General features: G+C 37.7%; 1 pseudogene across 1 annotated transcript; it reads right to left on the minus strand.

Annotated features, from left to right (window-relative positions):
• Nucleotides 1–1,093: 1,093 nt before the first annotated feature.
• On the minus strand, nucleotides 1,094–6,648 carry LOC145978428 (EKC/KEOPS complex subunit Tprkb pseudogene; annotated as a pseudogene). Its single transcript, XR_014440690.1, has 2 exons — nucleotides 5,969–6,648; nucleotides 1,094–1,226 (listed from the first exon to the last, which is right to left on the minus strand). The product of XR_014440690.1 is annotated as an EKC/KEOPS complex subunit Tprkb pseudogene (transcript).
• Nucleotides 6,649–7,006: the final 358 nt, after the last annotated feature.

A 7,006-nucleotide genomic window follows, 5' to 3' on the forward strand; every position in this document is an offset into this window, starting at 1 on the left:
CATATTTATTTATTTACATTATGTTACAATGTAATATGATCTTGCGGCATGGGGACTTTTCGGACACATTATACATGCATACTCCCAGTGATTGATAAGATATAGGGATTTGAATGGATGGCCAGCCCATTCCCCTGATATAATGCCTCTTGATTCTTTGTTTGGCGGCATATGACGTGGTTCAGGAGATGCTTGCAGTATTTGGGAGTATACACCAGTTTCCTTGAATATGGAATGGTGGTCACCAGTTTGAACATCCTTTGGTCTTCCTTCATAGGCCTGTTCGGACACTTCCTAGTCTATGGTTCCTTTCGATAAAATTTGACTTGTGTGCATGTGTGGTGGGGTATGTATAATTATCCCCATGCCTGGCACACTTCCATGGATGTATGGCTCCACACAATCTCTGCCACACGAAGCACATTGTTTATTGCAATGTTCAATCAGTCTGTTTTCTGCAGTGTAAGGGGTCATGAATTGAAATTAAAACAGGAAAAGTGATGCTAGAATTAGTCAGGCCCACAAGAAATGAATTAATCATGGACATTACACACAATAATTTACCACCACAAGTAAATTAATATACAAAAGAACATGCTCTAGTATCCTCGCACATGTTTATTTTGTTCGATTTATTTCAGTGTCTACTCTCACCATCCGCATCGGAACTAGTTTGTTTCGTATGTACGAGAGGGTATCGTAAATTTTTATCATGATCAAGTTATTGAGCCATGTGAATGAAATTTCGCCATTGTAATCACTGGTCCTTGTGAGCATGGTAGTGTAAAAATGTTCTTAGTATATTGTTTACATTTTGACAAGTGGCGGTAGAAGTCGTTAAACTGCAAGATGAAGAGCGATGCTCGCAGAATGATGAAGTTCCTGCATTTGAAGGGTTACAATGGCCAGCAAATTCATGATGAAATGAAGGCTGTCTATTGTGATGATTTCCCGTTATACGATGCTGTTGAGAGGTGAAAGAGGAATTTCCAGTGGCCACATGTTCCTCACGGACGATGCGGCTACAGTGAAGAAAGTGGAGGATCTCCTCCTGGAAGGCCGACAAGTAACCCTCCACATGAACATGCATGCAACTGGTTTTAGTTACGGCAGTGTGTGGAAAATTATTCATGACGAACTTCACATGTCTAAGGTGTCAGCAAGCTGGGTTCCGCAGTTGCTTGACTTCTCTCCAGAAGCAATCTGAGGACTTCTGTAATGATGGGCTGTGGAAGGTCAAGAAACTCGGTGAGAAATGCATGCAATCTGCTCAGTGACTATGTAGAGAAGTCTCAAGGACCACAGCCTCAAAGAAAGCTTGTTTCATTTAGATCATGGTGATAATTAAAACTTTACGATACCCCCTTGTATATTAATATCTTAATGCATCTAAAGTTCTGTAACATGAACCACCAGTGAACTTTAAGAAATATTCACAGAACCTTTAATTTATATTTTAAGACCTTGTTACTAGTGGTTTTCAAGTCTTGTAAGGTATAACGAAATTTATAACTGTTAAAGTGAAAACATTTACTTAGATATCCAATGTCTATTTCTAATGAAAAAAAAACAACACTTTCCTTAAATGTCAAGTTCTTGTTAAAAAAAATGCAAGAAAAGTGTGTCAAGTTGTGTAAACATGAAATTGGCTTGCACATAACCAACTATGCTAACATTTGTTGATTTCTGATAAGTTTTTATATAAAAGAAAAACAATCTTATTCTCTAAAGGCAACATGTTACTTTTTGCATACAAGGGAACATTATTTGTGTGTGGGGGGGGGGGGGTTACTTCCCAACTGCACATAACTGGATTGTGTAATTTCTTCCCAAATGAAAATAAACTGATGGAAAATATAATAGTTACAGTGAAACAATTTATAAATTTTACAAACACCTCATGCAACTAAAATGATATTAGGATTTTAAAGAGTTAATTGGTTCACATTTTACACTATACTCGCATGAAAAAATGTGTAACAAATTTGTGTGTGTTCATGTTATTATACTGTCCAAGTTACAATGATGTACACATACAGAATGACGATGAAGATATTTAGAGAAAAAGTGTAAACTATAGACAAAGTTATCCGTACCTTCAAAATTGCGCAAAAGTATACATGCAACTTAGGTTGCGTGAGTGTCTGTTCATGGGCTGCTGCTAACAAGGCAACAACCCCTGGCAAAACACACAAATAGTAACACTGCAAGGATGTGGGAGCACCAGATCATGGTTCCAATTGTGTAATGATTGTTGCAAGTTGTACAGAAGGATGGAAAAAGGGTATAAATACTGAACAAGATGGTTGAAGCAAGTACGTTCAATGAAACTCATTTGTGCATTGTAAAGACGCGGATAATATTAATTTGTGAGAATTATGGTTAGTAAGCAAAGATACTCAAAAGTCTCAGCTGTCATTTTTTTTTGTTTTTATTTGTTCTTGCATGGAAAATGTATAAAAAAACAGCAAATGGAGAAAGGTGATGAAACACTAAGGAAAAAACCTAACATCTATCTATTGAAAATCTGTAAATAGTAATGCTAGAAGCATACAAGAGCACTATTACAATGCCCAGAGCACCAAACCTGGCTAGCCTTCTTGTAAAAATGGGCTAGACTCTACTTTATGTCCATATTGCCTTTTGGTGGTAACCGATGGGAGTTAACAAAACTGGAGGCTCGTCTTTGTGTCTGCGTAGTGAATGCTTCTTTGCGTTCTCGGTGCGTTGTGCGTGTGTATGGTGCATGAAAAAGAACAGGTTCCAAAAACTTGTAGATAGTGTAAAATACGTTTATCCCCAGTAATAATTTAGTACAGCGTTCAAAACCATGCTTACTCTTTGGGTAAGTACCTTTTCTCTTTACACTTTCTGTTCATGATAGCCCCACTAACCATTTCACGGCTAGCCCCACGAACCATTCACGGGGACGAGGTATGCCTACGATGTTAGGTAATGTTTCATTAGCACTCATTTCACCCCTAAATATGTGCTTCATCGCAAAATTTCCTCAATACATTCAATTAAGCATATCCGGACAACATCGGTTTTTATCGATTTCCTCCTCCAGGTAATTTTTCCTGGAATTTTTTTTTTTTGAATTCCTTAGTGGCCACGGTGGCTCAGTCGGTAATGCATCTGACTACCATGCTAAAGGTCCCGGGTTCAATCCCCGGGAACTTTTTTAACAATGGAAGCGGCCCCGGCACCCACCCAGCTTCGAATAACATGGGTACCTGGGGGAAACCCTGGGGGGTATAGGCGGTCAGGCGTGATGCTGATCACATCACCCCCACTCACGACCGAATCAAGAAAGTGTGGGGCGTTACCTCCACACCCCCTATACGCCTTCATGGGGTTGTGCTATGCACAGGGGAGCACTTTATTTTACTTTTTTTTATACAATAAGCTTTCCAACGATATATGACACGTACTCCTTAGGAAAAGGACGTAGAGTCTTACCTAAAAATGTAGAATACCTGGTGAAGCTAGTATTTAATCATTTATTTAATCACAAACCATTGTTCATGCAGTGTTTGGGGCCAATTAATGACAAGCTGGGCCGGCATTTTGCCCCCACACTATGCAAAACCTTATCTACAAAGAGAATATACTGTTTTCCCCCCCAGTCTTGTAACCCAATCACCGCCACTGACTGAAAGTACACACTTTCCACAAAAATGTGGCATGTTGTGGACCCCAAAACTTCAGAAAAGTATCGAGGACTAAATTGAAACCTAAGTTATTCAAACACCAAATCAATCAATCTTTGTGGGAGGCGGAGCTATTTTGATGTGTGTAATTATAATGCACATGGCCTGTATGATATGGTGTTGAAAAATGTATTTTTCCTTAGGCTGTGTGTATAAGAATTATGCACACCCTGTAGTAACAAAGTAGTTTATCTTCATGTAATATTTATTCTGAAATTCAAAACTTAATCCGTAATCTGAGTAAACAACTACATTATATACAACTGTATTTTGCACATTTATTTAACACAAATCTGGGAGGAAACTCAGAAACCAAGATTGCATGCCTATTTCAGACTAGAGAAACTCGTGCAAGATCTGTACATGCTATCTGCAACTTGTGAATCAATCTGATACACATGGCAGTTAAACGTATAAATTTTTCAGCGAAAAATGCAGGCTCGACCAGGACTGGAACCCGGGTTCTAACCACTGAGCTACCAAGCTGGCCTGGCCTCACCTTTCACTATCGCTGTTTTACCTGTGTGGAATCGTTGCCTTTGAAGCACAGTAGACTTTGATCTTGCCTGGTCCCAGGTTTGAGACCTGGTCGAGTCTGCATTTTTCGGTGAAAAATTTCTACGTAGTACAACTCGTGTGTGTGCCTAATCTACAATAGCAGTTTTAACACCATTAAGCTTTCTTTCCATGATATGAAAACTCAATATGCTGACCAAGGCAGAAATTTATTTTATTATAAAATAATACTACCTGAAGGGGAGTATTTTTGTGTATATATATCGTCCTGTTTTGTACCTTGGGAACGACTTGAGATGATGGACCCCCTCTTCGATTTCCTTCATATTTGGCATACTCACTAATTGAGGCCTGCTAATCAAGAATCTGAAGTTAAAATTTGTCAAGAAATTGCAAAATAAGGCGTTAGTTTTTGGAATGGAAACTATAAATTTTTGCAATTTTTTTTTGTTTCAGAACCAAATATATATATTCCTGATCCTACCACGACACCAAATTTTAACTATGTTTGCCTAACCTAACCACGCGCCAATGGTTCGTGGGGCTAGCGCCAATGGTTCGCAATTTCTAGACGTGACCGACAAATTTTAACTTCAGATTCGTGGTTAGGAGGCCTCAATTAGTGAGTATGTGAAATATGAAGAAATTCGGAGAGGGGTCCGGTCATCTCAAGTCATACCGTTTATTAGGGATGGCACTGATTAATCGGTACCGGCCGATATAGACATATCGGTGTATCGGTAAAATTACCGATTATTTTACCAATCTGATATATCGATAAATACCTTTTAATTTAGTGCAAAATTCTGCCATTTTGTTGTAATTTTTATGGATAATTTACATGCCCTTCTTTCTAAAAAAGTAAATGTCTAAATATTCAACTTCTTTTGCACTGCGGTCACCTCGAAACACACATTTATTAAGTAGATCAATTAACATTTCAGGTTCTTCAAGGCCCATTTCTAATTTTAAATCGGATCGGTAGAATATCGGTTATAGGTATCAGTAAATTTTAGATCGGTACTTTATCGGTATCGGCCCATCCGTACCGTTTATGTTTTATAATAAAATAAATTTCTGCCTTGGTCAGCATATTGAGTTCTTCAATGGCAGTTAAAGTATTGGGTACTACTTTACTATACCGGAGACACTTATCAATGATTTATTTCGCAATTTTTTACATTGCTAACGTACTATTCTGCATTGCGGAACATTTCTTTAGGTGAAATAATTAATTTCTAACGAAAAATACCTAAATTAAAAAAAAAATTAAAAACATTTCACAAAATTTTTTAACCAAAAAAGTTTAATTTTTAACATAAAGAGTAATTATTAAACCATTGACGTTAGCCCCACAAAACATCCACGGGTAGTCCCAAAAACCACTGACGTTAGCCCAAAAATTCATGATAGCCCTACGAACCATCATGGGGACGAGGTATGCCTACTAGGTTAGGTTAGGTCCCATTAGCACTCCTTTCGTTCAATTTAGCATATACGGACAACATCGGTTTTTCTCAATGCCTTTCAGAAAGCAAATGGCGGCAGCAGCAGCAATAGCACGTCGGAAATAGATTTTCGTAGAAAACCACATGCATTCGCATTAAAATGGATCAAAACTACATTCCCGAACATCAACAACGCTACAGAAAATGATTTGCATAAGTACTTTCTCCTGTAAATTTGAAGAAATCCGTCTCCGGTATAGTAAAGTGTTACCAAATATTGAAAAAAATCACCTTTATTTTCTTCACAGGACAATCATAGAACCTTTCCAGCTTTGGAAAACACAAGCAGGATCTAGTAGGCTACAAAATCTTTAGTTGCAATTCTACTAACAACAGAATCTAACAAAGACGATACACAAAGTTCCGAATCTTGAATTTTATACACCTTTTGAACGAGTTTTTTATCTGCATAATCATCCAAATGTGAAATTGCACATTGTTCACCTTCAATATGAGCAGCCACTGCTTTCATTTTTTCTTCGTTGGTGTTACAAATTGTTGCAACCAACAATTCCTTTTCTGAATCCCCGATTCCAAACTTGAGCAGGGACTGTGTTATGTTTTTTGACAACGACAGATTGTACAAAATTTCTGTAAAAACTGATTTGGTTGTTAACTTGTAGTCAAGCTGATTATGCACAGCTTTATTTGCTGCCGCTACAACCTGCAAAGGGTGTATAATGAATGAAGGCTTCATTATGGTACACTCGAGAGTTCCATTCATCACACTTTTCCTAACGTCAGAAGTATTTTGAACGTTTGTAAATAAAGCTAATGTCAGAATGTAGTCATTGCTCAACTTCATTTCAAATTCTGCCATGTCACAAAAGAAACTCAGTACATGAACACTAGAAACTATACTTTAGTTTGGTAACAGAAAAAAATTGGTATCTGTCATGTGTGTTCAAGGCTTCATTCACCACAGAATATAGATGTTTTGATGGGTCTCCTTTGTCGCACAACAGTTTAACTACCTTGTGTTCTGAAGTCAGATGAGGAATGTATACGAGGTTAGGTCAGGTCTGTTAGGTTTAGTTTAATTAGCATAAATACAATGAAAAATTATTATTATTTAGGCTAAGAGAACTAAATCTAGCTATCCTAACCTAACAACGTAGACATTTCGCTTAAAATTAAAATGCCTTCTCCCGTGACGTCAGAACACATGGTTGCTAAAGTGTTGTGCAATAAGTGAAACCCATGTGTTGATGGCGTATAATCTTAGAGTATACTGTGGAGTATAGAAGCCAGTAGAGTGCCACACACGTA

The sequence above is a fragment of the Lepisma saccharinum genome, chromosome 24, assembly GCF_977018435.1.
Source record: "Lepisma saccharinum chromosome 24, izLepSacc3.1, whole genome shotgun sequence".
NCBI classification, from domain to species: Eukaryota; Metazoa; Arthropoda; class Insecta; order Zygentoma; family Lepismatidae; genus Lepisma; species Lepisma saccharinum.